At 30.7% G+C, this 18,301-nt stretch overlaps 1 protein-coding gene across 10 annotated transcripts in view; it reads left to right on the top strand.

Moving 5' to 3' along the window:
- The window catches only part of Zbtb20 (zinc finger and BTB domain containing 20), an 806,989-nt gene that overhangs the window by 162,527 nt on the left and 626,161 nt on the right, over positions 1 to 18,301 (top strand). For 8 of the 10 annotated variants that reach the window (XM_071615331.1, XM_071615319.1, XM_071615317.1 and 5 more), the window contains exon 2: positions 9,891 to 9,942. The exons of the other annotated variants lie outside the window; for them this stretch is intronic. The gene's annotated coding sequence lies outside the window, so the exon portion shown is untranslated. The remainder of the gene's footprint in view (positions 1 to 9,890; positions 9,943 to 18,301) is intronic. 10 annotated transcript variants of the gene reach the window in all.

The raw sequence follows: 18,301 nt of genomic DNA on the forward strand, positions 1-18,301 counted from the left end.
ATAAAATTGCAAAGGAAATAATCACCCTAGAAAATGAATTACTTAAATGGAAATTGAAGCAAAAGTTAAAAAAAAACATGAAAGTTATGAGTTTATGCAGAGAGAATTATATTTTTGAAACTAGAGACTAATGGGAGGTCTATAACATAGGAAATTACTAAGCATTTAAAACATGTAATTGAAAACTTGATTAACTTAATTCAACAAATTACTTAAAGTTTAAACTCTGTTAGCCATATTTTGGTTACAAAGTAAAAAATCCTAGTCTATAACTTAACTGCTAAACTGTTTTATATAGCAGATAGGCAACTCTTGGCTTTTAATTGAGAGAGCCTTTGATAAAAATCGGAACCCCAAAATTATGCTGATACAAACTTCTTCTTTTTTTTCAATTTGCTTGGATCAAGTGCTAATCAGGTGCTTTGGTCACATACAGACTTATGGTTTTACTCTTCCTTTCATCAGCATTTTCAACCCTGACCACATCCCTGAAACATAGTGACCAGAACAACTTGAGTAGCAATGCTGTCCAGTTCCTACATTACTTCAGTATTTAATTTCTCTATTTGGAATTTCTCAAGTTAAAATTAGTTTTTATTCACTATAAACTTAATAGAAAATGACAGAGTAGACAAAAGTACCTCATGTTACACTATATAGAAGAGACATCATTGAGGACATGTTGTGGACTTACGAAAAGTTTGAGACATGTGAAAATATTTTGGCTACATGAACATTGCACGACATGTTATAGACACAATAGTTCACTGAATCAATGTACACTCTGTTTAAAATTTTATCGCATTGGACTGGAATATAACTTGTGCATTATATGCAAGTGGCAATACATAATGGAACCAGATTGTGGAGGACTTTGAAAAGTAAGTATTTAAGACTTGATGCTATAAGTGATTGAGAATTATTATAGGGAATCAGCTAATAACTAGATAGTTTCAAAACATTTGTTTTATTATAGTGTATAGGATGATTTAGAGTCAGATTTAAAGGTTAACATTGAATACCCAATGAATCTGCTATTATAAGCAGGTTCTCATTCTCAGCCCGGATTGGCTGCATTATCATAAGTTACTCCATAAAAATCCCCAGGTGTTATTGTAGAAGAGTTGCCTCAGTTATCAAGTTTCTTTCTTTTATTGTTTTGCATCTGTCTATCTATTTGGCTTGAGCCCTCGTTAACTGTTTTTCATTACTTTGAATATTTAGCTTTCTTTTGGCCTTTTATTTTTGTATCTCACTAGTACCTGCTTATTTGCATTTACATGTAGGGAGTAATTCAATAAAAATTAAATGGGATTAATTTATAACTAAAACCTCTTCTATACAAAATATAAGGACAGGATTTATTTATTTCATTTTATTTATTTATTTATTTATTTATTTATCTTTGGTGTCAGCCTTTGCTTTTCTTAGAACTGCTCAACATATAAAGGTTGGTACACTAAAAGCAAATCTTGTACTACAAATTGGTTGCTATCTCTGGAAACATTCAATCTGTCAGAGAGATGGACATGCCAAGAAAATGTTAATATTGCTCCAGCTTTGACCAAATGAAGCAACTTGCCTGCCCTCAGTAAATATGAATTTTACTTTAATATTTTATTTCATGGAAATGATTTAAGTCTAGAAAGTAAAAATTATATAGTGTGGTTTTTACCTCTCTTCAGATGAATCAGAAATAGCAGACATTCCCACCTTTGGGAACTGTTATTATGATAATATTGCCCATTTGCATTGTTGTGTTAGTTGGCCCTTCTAATGTATAATCATTCAATTTTCAATCCCATCAGAACTATTTCCAAAAAGGAAATGAGGGGTCAGCTTCTATTGTATGGTTCCACATTTACTGAGCTAGTGGTGTCTTATTTTTCCATCTGGGGCATTGGCTCTGGGAAATTTACGATGGTATATAGCTGCCAGCTACCCAATGGTGATGCCAGTTTTGTCAGCAACTTACAAATAATTCCCCACATAAATTTGTCTGGGCAAAATGATATGTTTCTTGCATGGTTGTGAAGAAGTGAACTTGTGCTCAATACCAAATCACAAATGAAATCCTATCGGTTCATGAAAGAATGAAACTGGAAATGTATGCCTTATGAAAAGTATAGACTCTGCAGCCAGATTGACAGAGTGTGAGTCCTGGCTTTGCCACTCAGTAGAGGAGTGTCCATTGGCAAATTGCCTAGTTTCTCTGTGTCTTGGTTTACACATCAATAAAATGGGTATTATGATATTATCCACCTCCTAGAGTTTGTGGTTTAAATAAATAAAAATATTTAAAAAGCCCTTAGAACAGATTCTGATTATAGCGAATACTTTTGTGTTTTCTCCATCTTTAATTTTTAATTTTTTATAGTTGTCAATCGACGTTTATTTTATTTATTTATATGCAATGCTAAGAATCAAACCCAGTGCCTCAAACATGCTGGGCAAGCACTCTATTACTGAGCCACAACCCCAGCGCCTCCATAATCTTTAAATCTTTAGAATTACAGATAAAAATTAAGTAACTTTCTCTCTGACTCTGTCTCCCCTGAGAATTATGAACATTTAAGAAAATATTATTTCCTCTTCTAAAATATGCAATGATGTGAAAGCAGCACTATTTTATGTTAAAGCTCAAAGAACTGGTAGTACATACAGTTTTCCAAAAGGAGATGTTTAACTTTTAACAAAGACTAAATTAACCAGAATTGTTTTATACTCCCCTTTTTGAAGAAAAGAGACAAATCTACAAAAAATAACTCATATTAAAAGTGTCTTCAAAAAGAAAATTCAAATCCTTTTTATGTCCTCAGAGCACTGTATAGTCAGTACAATCTCTGGGTCTAAGAATTTAGAATTCTGCAAAACCAGAAGGCAAGGGGATTTTATGTGGGTCCCTTTACTCTGGTGTTCTTGTGAGCATGTACACTTTTATAAGGAAAAAAATCTTGGTTTTTATGATCTTCCCAGAGAGTCTTTTGAGCATTCACCCACAAAGATTAAGAATCTTCCTGAAGGCAATGTGATTTTTTTATCTTTAATGAAAGATAAAATTATAATACCTTATTTACCAAGGCAGAAAAATCTACTAGTTTGTCTTAGATTTTGAATAAAAAAGGATCAAAACAAAACCTTTTAACACCCTTTGCTAACTTGAAAATTAAATTGACCATCATTATAGGTAATTGATGTTTTCTTGTGTCAAGCAACAGTCATTCTTCTATACCAGTGAGCTAGTGCTTTATCCAGAGAAAATGGTGAATTTGTCTACTGTTCATTCTTTCTTTTATTTCTTCTAATTTCAGGATTTTAATATTTTCTATAGGTTCATAATTGTATATTTCTTATGGTCTGCTTAGGTATTCTATAAATGCTTGCTTAAAATCATTATTATATCAATTTAATTAATATAGCTTGGTACTGAATATTTCTACTCTTTTTGCCCCAATACGGTATGAAATAAATTATTTGAAAGAGGACAGGGAAAATTGAAAGGAGAGGAATTTTACTGACCTCTGAAATCTTAAAAATGTGTTCTGTTTTTTATGTACTTTGGCAAATATTTACATTCATATTTATTTGGTGTTTTTAAATTGCTTTTATTAAAATGGCTTAATAGGATATTTTTAAATGGCTTAACAGAATATTTTTAAATAATTTTTTTGGATCCTTAGAAAAGGTGCACATTCCAAGCTCAAAAACTTTAAAGTTTTTAGTTTAAGGAGATTAAGTAAATTACTCAGAAATGCATTCTGTTTACCTGTTAATAATTAAGCAGGTTAGACTGTGTACTTTTTATAGTCATTGAGTTTTAATTTATTTATTTGTTGGTTTGTTGGTTTTAAGAATTTATTTAAGGCATTCTGCTATTGAGAAATAAAACCAGAGTGAAGCTGCATAATAAATGGAAGGGTTTAGGTTGCTCTAAAAGGACAAGTAAGAAAAAAAAAATAAATCAATTGGATTTTAGGGTTAAAAGTAGAATTAAGTACATAATCTTTCTGAACTTTTCCCCTCTATTTGGAAAGGAAACTGCAATAACTAACAAGTATAATTGAGTTAAGTGAACCATCTTTTGTTGTTGCCCTGGAGCTCTGGCTCAATGGAATTTGAGTTGATTTTAGATGGCTTTAGTTATGGTTTAGCTAGGCCACTTTTATGAAGGATTATCTGAGAAGTCTACAACAGAACTTATCAGATTTCTCTGGAGTTTTAAAAACTCCAATAATGAATACCTGCACCAGAATGAATACCTGCAGTGTTGTGGTAAACTAGAACTGAGACTTAAGAGGGAAAGCATCTTGTTATCTTCATCACATAAATGCAGATTCTTTTGGATGTTCCTTGAGGATCATAAGCTGGTTTTCATTTATCCATATTTAATAAGCTAAAACTAAACCTATTTAAATATTTATTTAATAAAGATGCTTTGTTTTCTATAAATGTTAGTTAAGAAAGGCCTTTAGCAGTTTTATTAACTTTGTTCTCAATTGGGAGGGCCCATATAAAATACTAATACTAGCTGATTGACCAGAAAAGTCATAGTTCATTTGTTGTAGGTGACTTTTAAATGGCATGGTAAGTATTATGGATTGAGAAAACATTTCTTATGTGGTTACAGACAGCATGAGTTGATAGTTAATCAAAATCTACTCATTGTTAACTTTTATTTATTTGAAATTCATACCAGTCCTACTTTAAAAACTTATTTGGAGCAGTGTCAGTTGTTCTCATGGGCATATTTTGTTTGTCTTTCCCTAGTGGCTCTATAATTAAAATTGGTGGATATTTTGTCTGTTTTCTCTTTTTATGTTGTGCTTACTATATACGTGTGAACCATTCTACATACATGCTTCCTTTGAAAGTTTAAATAAAGATGTTAAAATATGTTAAATTTTGTCTCTTTGGAACCTAATCGCTATCATTATAGGTAGTTGCTGTTATTTTGACAAGTTCTACTTTTCTTCCCATTTTCTTTCTTATTTATTCTCTTTCCTTCCTTCCTTACAACATCTACTCTTTTTCTTTCCTTCCTCTTTTTTTTTTTTCCTTAAAAACAAATACTGTAGTTAATGGAGAAAGTAGTCACCAAAATTGGGGACATACAGACATTCTCAACTGACTTTTTTAACATTCAAGAAGACTAATAATATTACATCTAAATTTTGTTTTCAAAATGTATATTAGGTATTTTGGTTTAGTGTTTTCCTATGTTTATATATACAAATTCTTAAAAACTAGTTAAAATTTAAAATTATTATTGTCATTTTATTACCTATTTTTAAGCCTAATGATTAATTATAAATTTTCACTTATGTTTAATTTAATATCACATATAATTTATTTAACCTGTTAATTATTATGGAATATCTATAGTTTTAATTTGCATTTCTTTTATCACTATTGCAGACTGATATGATTTCATGTATATTTTAGCTTATTATTTATCACTACAATTAGTAAGCTCGTTATTTTATATATTTTTTAAAAATATGTTATAAATATTAACATATTTTTAATGTATGTTATATTTTACAATTCTATTGTGAATTGCCCTTTCATATATTTAGCTTATTTCAAAAATAGAATGATTCATTTATTTACAAATAAAGAATATTAATTATATGAACATCATACACACTAAAATATTAAACTTTATTTGTTTTTGGTCTCTTACATTTGTTAAAGACATTTTTAACTTGTGAAAATTTTTAATTTTAAATAGTAAAATTCATAAATCTTTATGTTATATGCCACTGTGTTTATGCCTTAAAAGTCTCTCATTGTAGAATTCAGAAAACCATATGCATATCTAGAGGTCTTTAAATACTTTATTTGTTATATTTAGAAATATTAACCTGATTTATATTTTGGCACCTGGAAAGATATAGGAAATGGAATTGAATTTTCCCCATATAATCAGTCAGTTATATCAACATGGTCCATGGAAATGCTGCCTGTAGTATGTACCTCATAATGGAGTTGTTTTGGCTTGTCCTACTTATTTGTCTCTTTCAGTGATAATATCATACTGTAATTTGTATTTCAATCATAGGTAAAAATCTGCCTTATTCTTTACTCCTTTGCCAAAGGGCTGAGACCTAACACTTGATAATTTTACTTTTTAAATGTAGTTTTTAAGTTTGTCAATCTCCTGGCCTTTTGGTTTTGTTCTTTTGAGATAATTTTTAAAAATCAAGAATATTAAAGATAATTTTAGTTCAGTTCAATAGATGTTTTTAATATTTTAATATTAGTATTTTAATATTTAATAGATCAACCTCTGTGCTCTAGAAATATATTAGTCTGATAGAGGTGAACACAATATGTCAATCATTGAGGTAGTGGACTAATATCGATAACTTTCTTTTTTTCTTTTTTGATTCATTCTTTTTCTTTTATTATTCATGATTTGTTGGTCCTAATAATTATATATATATTTTCCTTTTAATCTAAGAAAAATTGTTACATGATACAGACATAACAGAGATAGGTTAATTTTGACATATGAAATATGGTGACATTTTTCTTGTTTATATAGTCTGTTTTTTTCTAACTAATGAACTTATAATTATGTCTTCCTCTTTTCAGTTTATTGAGTTCATGCTAGGCACTATTTGAGAAGCCTTAGGGAAGATAAAAATGAATACATTCCACAAATTCATAATCTAGTGGGGAAATCCTCAGTTTGTAAGAACAAGAACATTATAATAATAGTTGTTGTGTACATTGTAGCTTGATATTAGCCATTGCACTACGCAAGGTAATACATATTATCTCATTTAATCCTACAACAGCTCAGATAGTTCCATTTTTTTTGACCCTTTCCTTCACTTCTTCCTGGTTTCTTCATATTGTCACCTCTTCTAAGAAACTTCCCTATGCAAGCCTATCTAAACTATCAGCCCATGTGTCTACCCATGATGTAATCTTGTTTTGTTTACCTTCCTTGTACTACTTACATGACATTATAATTCTAGTAATTTCCTTGTTTACTATTTGTTTCCCTTGCTGGAATGAATGTTAAATAGAAGAATTAATAATAAGTCGTGAGAGTTTGAAGTTGCAAAAGGGCAAACTCCATATATTAATATATAATGCATAATAGCTTTTAACTTAAATTTGTGATTCTTTACATAGATTTGACTAAGTTCTTATTTTATAGTTTGGTTAGGTTGTTCATTGTTTTATTCAGTTAATACTGATTGATCTTTTAGTCTATGGTAGGCTATAGTCATAGAAATGCAGATACAGTAAAAAAAAGAACAACTGTCTGCCCTGGTGATACTTTCATTCTAATAAGTGGGACAGAAAATAATTTAATTAAATTATTTAAAAATATATGTTATAATGGCCAAATAAAATTTCTCAAAGGTATCTTTCCTCACCTTGTCTTTACAATCTGGACATGATTTTCTTTCTTGTTCCTAATCACCCTCTGTTTATTCATCTGTATTGGTTCAGATTCTATGTCACCTGATTCTAATTTTCAGTTCATCTCCTCAAGTTTACATTTGCAGAGTAAGTGTGATATTACCAATACCCTAAATAAAACAGCAGAGTCATTTTCCTTTTCTAGATCTCATTTGGTTATTGATACAGCTTAAAGTTAATTTTGTTTTGGTTTACTAGTGTGTTTTGATGTTTGTTGCTTTGTTTTTCCTTTGCAGAAACATTACATATGCACATTAAAAATCCAGTCAATCAAAATCTTCAGACTTAAAAAAAAATTTTAAGGGTGTCTCTCACTGTGAATGTACTGGCTTATAGGATTAGCTATGTTTATGTATTGTATTTCCATTAGTAAAACTGCTATTGAGACTTGGGCCAAATCTCTGTGGAGACTATTAATAAATATGACATCAAGGTCATCATTGGGATTTCATAGCAAATTTAGAGAGATCACTTTCTAAGATCATACAATATCAAACACAATTTTTTTATTTTTATTTTTTATTTTAGAGATATATTTTATTCTTTAATTGTTATAGAATAACATAAACTTAACATCATAACCATTGTAAGAATACAACTCAGCAGTGTTAAGTATATTCACATTGTTGAGCAACCAATAACCAGAAGTTTTCATCTTACATAACTAAAATTTGTTCTTTGTCTATCCCCAAAATGCTGGCAACAATACTCACTTTTCTATTTCTATGCATTTGACTCTTCCAGATGTCTCATGTAAAAGGAATCATACAGTATTTTTTTTTTGGCACCGGGAATTGAATTTAGGGGTGCTTTACCACTGACCCTCATCCGTAGTTCTTTTTTTAAAATTTTTTCCTTTCTCTTTTTATTGGTTCTTTTTAGTTATATTTGTCAGCAGAATCCATTTTGATATAATTTTACAAGCATGGAATATATCTTATTCTATTTAGATCCCCATTTTTACGCATGTATATGGTGGTGGGATTTACTGTGTTGTTTTCATATATGTACATGGGAAAACTATGTCAGATTCATTCCACTGTCTTTGATTATTCCCTCTCCCTTCTCTCATTCCCCTTTGTCTAATCTACTGGGGTTCTATTCTTTCCCTCATCCTTTACCTTTATTGTGAGTTGGTTTTAACCTATCGGAAAAAAACAAAAGACTTTTGGTTTTTTGGGACTGGCTACTTCACTTAGCATAATCATCTCCAGATCCATCCACTTGCTGGCAAATATCATACAGTCATACTTCTTTATGGTTGAGTAATACTTCATTGTATATACATGGCACATTTTATTTATTCATTACTTTCTTGAAGGGCATCTAGGTTGGTTTCATAGCTTAGCTAATGTAAATTGAACTGCTATAAACATTGATGTGGTTGTGTCACTGTAGTATGCTGATTTTAATCCTTTTGGATGTATACTGAGGAGTGTGATAACTGGGTCAAATATGAATGGTCAACAAATACGTGGAATAATGTTCAAAGTCTCTAGCAATTACAGAATGCAGATTAAAACTAAACTGAGATTATATCTCACTCTAGTAAAAATGCCAATTTTCAAGAATGCAAGTAACAATAAATGTTGGCAAAGATGTGGGGGGTAAGGTACTCTTATACATTGCTGGTGGGTCTGAAAATTGGTGCAACCACTTTGGAGAGCAGTATGGAGATTCCTCCAATAATTTTTAATGGGAAAGTTGTTTCTAGTTAAATCGTTTTATAATCAAATACACCAGTTGTCTGCAAAGGCATCTCAGTCTCCTTCCTGCTCTACAACTCCCAGCCTTGATTGTGATTATGTACTAACAAAGGCATTTGGATGCAAAGGAATTTGATAGTGACTAATCCATTTGTTTGTATCTCTGCCTCCAAATCTGTATAGTCTTGCTGTGAAGACAGAAAGTATAAAGCAATGTCCTAATGTCAATACCTTAGCTGCCATAGATCAGTTTACCCTATGCTGGAAACATTGCCCTCTGCTCCCTTATTTTTCCCTACCCATTTTCTTTGGATTATCTGTGATTGTGCAGAATTTTCAATTTTACCTACTATTTTGAGGACAGGACTTTGGTCTTATTGTTTATATTTCCTAACTGAACATGCTTATCAATCCATTATATATTATAGATATTTGCAAGGTTGCTATTAAAAAAGGATAAGCAAATTGATAAATACATTATTAGCATGAATTAAGAAAGTGTCTAATAATACCCTGCTATCTGACATACTTCTCAGAAATGTGCTTACAGGGGTTTAGTTTGAATACTTCTGCTGCATATATGCATTTGAATGTGTTAGCTTTAATTTTTCTTTTAAAACTACAGACATCAGTTGGCATAAACAAACTCAGTTACCTACTTCTCACAGCTAATCATAAAGACATCAAAGAAATACAAATTGTTTCCTCAGCATATTTCTAATCTTAAGTATTTCTTTTTTAAAGGTATGCATAAAGAAGTGTTATGAATTGCCCTTTGAGACTCTAAAGGCCAAAGGTAATGTCCAGTGATATTTTCTTGAATGGGTTATCTTCTTGAAATATTTTATAATATTTAAGGCCTTGAATTTATTACATTGTCTTTTCTTTATTGTTATTATTCCCTAGCACATTAAATAACTTTTTCTATGTCTATCTAAAAATAATCTGAAATGATAAATAAAAGGGAAGAAACCTTATGTCATCTCAAACTATTTCAGTCTAGTTGAATATTGTTTTTACCCCCTTATTTCTATGTAGGAATGTATCATCCCTCTCCTGCCATTATTTGTTAGTTTAGAATTCTTTAAATTTAAAACCTTGTCCTTTCCTTAAGTAGACATATTGGCAAGAAGTCAGTACATATTCCTCCTTGGGAATAGTTTAACACCTTACTATAAGAGATAAAAATACATTTGTTGTGGACAGTGAAACTATTCAGATGACATTTAATGGCTACTGATAGTAAAAAATCCAGATTTTTCAGGTAAGAGGTTTACAATAGACTTGTGTTGCTGCATTGTGTATAAAGAGCTCATAGGGCTTGAAGGAGGTTTCTTAGACAAGAGGGGGCTGTAATTACTTTGCTTCTTACATGCATGGTTAGATCTTCCAGCGAGAATAACATGGTAGGGTAATTTATTATAGAAGAGTAAATCACAGATTACATTGGAGGGGGATGGGGTGGTGCAATCCAACTATCAGTTTTGTGAATACATACATTTAAGCATGTGTGATAGCTTGTTTTTAATTTCTTTACACCAGTGCACACCTCAAACATTCCGTTTAGCTGTGGGATATGCAAATTGTTCCAAATGCAGCAGCAGTACTTTCACCTGAATGTCAAAACTGTCAGAGAGCTTTAAATCAAATCTTTATAACATTTAAAAAAAAAACCAGCCAGCCCTAAGATCTAGGCACCTAACTCTGAAAAAACTTGATTCCCATACTTCCAAAAAGCTTCTGTATGTCAACAGGGTAATATCAAAGTTCTAATTCACCTGTTTTCTAATTTTAACCTTTTAAGGACTTTATTTTATTTGGCTTAATTATGATATTTTCTACAAATTAATGATAAATGGCTTGATTAATAAAACCAAATGTCAGAGAAAATGACAACTTGATGAAAAATTAATACTTGGCAATATTTTAAGGTACAGAAATAATAAAGAAGTATTTTTTAAAATTTTTAATTTATATATGACAGTGGAATGTATTACAATTCTTATGACGCCTATAGAGCACAATTTTTCATATCTCTGGTTGTATACAAAGTATATTCACACCAATTCGAGTCTTTATACATGTACTTTGAATAATAATGATCATTATATCTTACCATTTATAACCCCCATGCCCCCTCTCTTCCCCTCCAACCCCTCTGCACTTTCTAGAGCTCCTCTATTCCTCCCATGCTCCCCCTCCCTATCCCACTATGAATCAGCCTCCTTATATCAGAGAAAACATTCGGCATTTGTTTTTTTTTTTTTTTTTTGGTTTGGGTTTTTTTTTTTTTTTTTGGTATTGGCTACCTTTACTTAGCATTATCTTCTCTAACTCCATCCATTTACCTGGAATTGCCATGATTTTATTCGCAATTATTGCTGAGTAATATTCCATTATATATATATATATATATATATATATATATATATATATATATATATATATATATATGCCACATTTTAAAATCTATTCATCTATTGAAGGGCATCTAGGTTGGCTGCACAGTTTAGCTATTGTGAATTGTGCTGCTATAAACATTGATGTGGCTGTGTCCCTGTAGTATGCTGTTTTTAAGTCCTTTGAGTATAAACCGGGGAGAGGGATAGCTGGGTCAAATGGTGGTTCCATTCCCAATTTTCCAAGAAATCTCCATACTGCTATCCATATTGGCTGTACCAATTTGCAGTCCCAACAGCAGTGTATGAGTGTACCTTTTTTCCGACATCCTCACCAACACTTATTGTTGTTTTTATGCATAAAAACTGTCATTCTGACTGGAGTGAGATCCAATCTTAGAGTGGTTTTGATTTGCATTTCTCTAATTGATGAACATTTTTCATAAATTTGTTGATTGATTGTACATCATCTTCTGAGAAGTGTCTGTTCAGGTCTTTGGCCCATTTATTGATTGGGTTGTTTGTTTTTTTGGTGATTAGCTTTTTGAGTTCTTTATATACCCTAGAGATTAGTGTCCTCTCTGATGTGTGAGGGGTAAAGATTTGTTCCCAAAATATAGGCTCTCTATTCACCTCACAGATTGTTTCTTTTGCTGTGAAGAAACTTTTTAGTTTGAGTCCATCCCATTTATTCATCCTTGATTTTAATTCTTGCACCACAAGAGTCTTATTAAGGAAGTTGGGGCCTAATCCCACATGATGGAGATTAGGGCCTACTTTTTCTTCTGTTAGACACAGTGTCTCTGGTTTTATTCCTAACTCCTTGATCCATTTTGAGTTGAGTTTTGTGTAAAGACATATTTTTAAACCTCATATTTCACCAGTACTTTCTTGAAGATAGGTAACCACAATGCTTTCTGCACCTAAGTTTTCACAGTCACATGTGTAAGTGATACAACTTTCAGCAATTTTCTGCTATTATTTTTACTACCTACTATTAGTTAGTAGTATATTAGAAATATATTTTAATATATTAGAAATATATTCATAATTTTAATCTCTTTTGCCCCATAAATCAAAGTAAACTATACTTTGGGATTATTATAGAAATGAAGTTACCATACTAAGAATCCAGTTAGCAATGCGTGAGCATGTGCCCACACACCAATACTTATATGTGTTTCAAGAAGTATCATGGTGTAAAATTTAGTAATTGTGACTTGATATCTTCTAGACTACTAATTCAGTTGGTTATGAGTATTTTGGCTTTTATATTTAAATTTTTTCAGTATATTCAATTATATACATATTAGTTTTACTGAATAATTTATATACATATGTCTTTTTATAACAGAGAGAGAAAGAAGGAGAGAGAGAAAGAGACAAGGAGAGCAAGAGCATAGTGTTTCAAAGAATGATTTTAATTTAGGATTTTTTTAAAAAAATGTATATTTTTTTCTGAGTTTTCATTAAAAGAACCAAGTACAGATAAAGGGCTATAACTTGCTTTTTTGCTTTTAAACAATTTATCAGCTCAAAAAACTAAAGAATGACAAATATGACTATTTTATTTTACTCCTTTTACTAGAAGTTATGGGATTGAAATATAATAATATCCTGTGTAATTTTTCATCTTCACAAGTATCAGGATTTTTAACATGAATATCTAAATATTAACTTAAATGTCATTTGGAAATGGTACCATGCATGATTATATCCTGTGTTAAATTTCTGTTTTCACATTTCACTGATAAAACCATCAACCTAATGAAGGAGGGCAAAGTGACCTCTTCTGTTGTGCTTTTGTTTTGCTTGATTGTCCAGGATAAAAGGACCCACATAATATAATGTCAGTGAAATGGACTCAATTTGACCATCTGTTCATGAAACCACATGATGTGCTGGTCACACCTACCAACAGAAATTTTGTCCAACTAATGTTAGAATCACTTCTTTTTATAATATATTTGGTATTTTTAGTTAGGTATTTCAAACATATTGCTCTACAAGTAAGATAAATAGAGGTAAGTATTCATCAACATTCTGTAAACACAATATATGCCAATCCCAAGGTGAAACATCGTCAGTATAGATTTCCAGTGATATTTAAAATTGGAAATGGATTGTGTTGAATCTTCTCTTAGCTGGCTCTAGGTTTTATTGTTTTTGTGTCTTGCCTGCTTCCAAGCATCCAGTCTGTACTGGCAAAGCTGCTTGATGATAGAGACCACCAACGTTGCTGCCCTGACTGCTTACAGTACCTGCCATGAATAATAGCTCTGTCAGCTAGTTAATCATTGCTTTGTAACTGTCTCTGTTCCATCTCAGCTGATCACTGCCCAGAGGAATTTAAGTTCCATTGTAATACAAGGCTTATATTATATTTCTATACCTTCCTTTGTATGCAAAATAGTCCATTCTTCTTCTTTTTATATAACAGTAAATAAGACATGCCCCACTTTTTTGACTGTTCTTAAGTTACTATTAAACAATGTGCTTTTCTCCCCTTGTTTTTTCTGTACTTTATCCTTTCACCAATTTACTTCTACACATAGATCAGTTAACTATTTCTCCTTAGATTTTATAATGAATACTAATTACTTTACAATCTGTAGCCTTACAAGTTTTTAGTTTAAATTCCATTGAGGGGGTAGTATTTAAGAGAAAGTTGTCCTTCCCCCAAAACGTCTATAAAAAGAGGAGAGAGACTGAAACCCAAAATGATCTCAAAAAGGCGTTTGCTTGGTCTTATACTGTTTGGTCTTAGAAAAGAGGACAATTGAGTCAACCTTACATAGAATTTTTAATTGCAGCAAGTTGAGTTGTGATATTTTAAACCTGATGCTTGAATTAACACACATAACAATCTGCTGATGTTCTTTAAAGTAACTAAATCTTAGGGAAAATTAAACAGTTTTAGTTTTTCCAATAGAAAAAAACTAAAAATAAATGTATTGTACTGAACTTAAATACTCAGTTGTGATTCTTGTATGTTCTTTCTAAATTACCTTTTATCATTTATAAAGTGAATTCTCACTTTAAAGCTTATATTTTATTCCACAAGATCAAGGAATCCAGATCTTCCTGACATGAAAATATCAATGTGACTTCTAAAGTTCCCTAATGTGTAACTTAAGTACCAGTAGAATGATTAGTCTTTGAAAGCATGAGTAATTTGCCTTGTTGTTACATTTGAAAACCTGTGTTTACTAATTGAATAAAATGTAATAATGGAACACAAAAATAGCACAATCAAAGATATCAATAAAGTTTAATATATAAAGAATTTTTTTTTTTTTTGCTAAAATGCTGCATTCATTCTTCTTTCATATCTACCATTCCTCCAAATATCAAGGTCCTCTTCTTGTATCCTTTATTGATGACAAGATGGTTTTTATTCCCCTAATGAAGTGGGAAGTAAATTAACATGCTTTTTGGGAGAAAGAGGGGATTAGATTACTTATTGTAGTAGTTCTCAACATATCTTTGTAATACTAACTCCTACCCACAACTAATTAGTGACTTTCAGAATTAGAGAAGATCTTAGTTGTGTGGTAGCTCTATATTTACTAGTGATCAAGGAAGTGTTACTAATACACTTGTCAGTATTAAAAAAGAATTAAGTAAATAAAGGGCCAGATGGTTGAGCCTAGGACCTATCAAACGCCCAGTACGTGTGGGCTGGCCCAACGGAATGACAGAAACGTTTACCAGGCTAAGTGAAACCGGAGTTAAGCTTTTACTTAGAAAAAAAGAGAATGTTTTCAAATGTAATTTGTAATGGTATTTTGATTTACATGTGGGGAAGTCGCATTTATACTAGCATTATTTGAGAGCCATACCCTTATGCATCAGAATCCAAGTGTGTTAACATGTATCAAAAAAGACTATTCATCTGACATGGTGGCATGCAAAATAAAGGAATTTACCAAAGAAGCATTTTTGATGGCTCTGAGAAGAATACTGTCTTTTTCTCTTTCAAAAAAATAATTTAAAAAATCTATGTTTGTAGTATTACAAAATACTTATTATACTTTATTGCATTGAGTATTTGTCTCCTCCAATAGACTGCATAACTCATGATATAAGGTACCAGGTTTTATTTATATATATATTTTTTAAATATATATTTTATTATACATTATATATATATATATATATATATATGTATATATATACATATATATATATATATATATATATATATATATATATATATCCATCCTGTTTTCCTATCCTGGTTTTCCTCCATATTTTTCATTTATTTTAATTTATTTTATTTTATTGCTACTTACTTTGGGAAACTTAAAACATTTGGGTTTCTATGATAGATACATGGATTAATGAGTTGTTGGATAGGTAAACTGATTAGGGTATATATATATTTGGAAGTTTTTTTTTCCACAGGCATACAAATAATGCTTGACAAGAATGGTTAACTTTAGGCCTTCTGCCTTTCTTCCCTCCATCACTTCTTTCTATTTTCCAGCAAATATTTGTTGAATGTCAACTCTGTGCCAGGAACTTTGCAGGTGTTAGATGTAACTATTGAACATGAGATATAGTCCTTATTCTTATAGGACTGATAATCTGATAGGGAAATATAGTAAACACATAAATAAATATTACAAATATAGTACATAATTAAATGATTTATTTTGCTGCCTTTTTCATTCTGTCAAAGGTAAAGAAATTTGGGGCACAGTGGAAGAATTATCTTCAATGGCTTGCCTTCTTAATGGTGGATTATTTGTAGATGAAAAAATTGTAAAGAGGCCAAATTGTTTCAGAATATGTTTAAGTGACTTCTGAATGAGAATAGATGAAATAACATTTGCTTCTAAGATGAGTTTAAAGAAGCGTTTCAAACCTGTAGAGTTTATATATGTCTTTTGTATCAAAGCTCAGACTGAAATATCATAAGAATATCTAGTATTTTTTAAGTTACAGAAAATTATTTCTCTTCAAGATTTCTAATTAATCGATTTTTTCTGTGAATTGGATTGTAGTAATGCTGAATGAAAAGCAGTTGATAGCAGTGTATATATATTTTTTCTCATTGGACATGTGTGTGGAATATTTTTGTCTTCTGATCAGATTGTTCATTATACTTCCTTTTGGATGTGCGTACTGTTTGGCCTTCCAACCTGTATGCTCATTCAAAGGCATTCCAAGTCATTATGCTGGACTTCAGCCTTGTTCAGTAAAAGGCCATTTCCTCCATCAGCTGTCCACTTGGACATACATTCTTTTTACTCTCAAAAATATTTTATATGTGTTCAGTCTATGGTAGATAGATTTGTCAAATTACTCACAGATAATCACTTTTTTAAAGTTATAATTTGAGCTATGACCTCTCAAACTGTGAATTATAAGGTTTGACCCTTTGGTTCACATTTTGACACAACAGCCATTAATTATAGTTTTTAAAGGACATTTTATTTCAGTTAGAGTTCGTGTTATGAAAACAGTTTAAGTATTTTTCCTTTAACTTTCAGGAATAAATGCTGAAATGTAAATGCATAAATATAGACGCATCTTTATCTATATGTAATATGTAAATTAAAATTTAATGATATCTGGAATGCACATGCATATTATATTGAAAGGTATTTATGCACATTTATAGCACACATTATATCTATTAGACATACCTATGGAATTTTTTTATTATAAAGTCTGAGTTAACACTTAGATCATAGATCATACTTATTTTATATAACTGATATATGATTAAATATTAATTATCAGGAGGAAAATTTCTTTATTAGTGTTTGAATCCAGGCTTTTCCCTTTTCTTTCCTTTAAGCAAGAAACCAAAGTAGGTGTCTAAGAATGGCTAGAGTCTGTCAGTAATATGAAAGTCCTGTAGACAGATCATTGAATTTGAATGGCGTGGGAGAATGTAAACTATTCAGGTGATTTTTGCAAATGTGCATCTAGAGGTACCTGGAGAAAATCCATTGGAAAAAGGTCAGTTTGGGTAAGATCAGAAAGACATCCAGATGTGTGGACACTTTGCTGATTCATCAGTATTTGAAATTGAGGAATTTAATGTGTTTTTTATTGGATAAAAGAAGATATTACTATAGGTGAAAATAACTCAGGACATAGTTTTCTGTTGCTGCTTAATACAAATTAAATAATATTTAGATTTTCCATTTACTAGTAAAGCAAGTTTCTTCATTTTGTGCTCAATTGTATTCTTAGTTACTAAATTCATAAAATTTAAGTCTAAAATACTATGGAGAGATGAAGACTTAAAAATGTCTGAGTAATTTTCTTAAAGGTACATAATCACCCCCTTTGTATTTCAAGTATTTCTGAAACATTAGATTGGTTTTGTTCAAATTATTCTCTAGTCTAATGTGTTATTCTCTACCATGATGTGTTTACTAGCAAAAAGTTATTTAGGCTACAGAATTAAAAACAAAGAACCATAGGAAAGCAACTCTTCTTTTCTAGAATAGATAGTATTGCTCCTGAAGTTTTCCCTATGAAAAATATTTCCCTGTATATTTGAGTATACTATTTTAAGAATTTTTTTTTAAAAAATTAATATTATATAAATATCTTCATTTTACTTTCAGGATCATGCTATTATATTAATTAACTCTGGAGTTTCAAATGGTTTGTGTCATTAGCAGACTAGCATAACTTGGAGTGCCTGGTTATATAGGAAATTTTGTTTATTTGACGTGTATATTTTGTACTATCCACATGGAAATAACATTAAATTTAAAGTTTAAACTGAGT

Source organism: Marmota flaviventris, chromosome 8 (assembly GCF_047511675.1).
Source record: "Marmota flaviventris isolate mMarFla1 chromosome 8, mMarFla1.hap1, whole genome shotgun sequence".
NCBI lineage: Eukaryota > Metazoa > Chordata > Mammalia > Rodentia > Sciuridae > Marmota > Marmota flaviventris.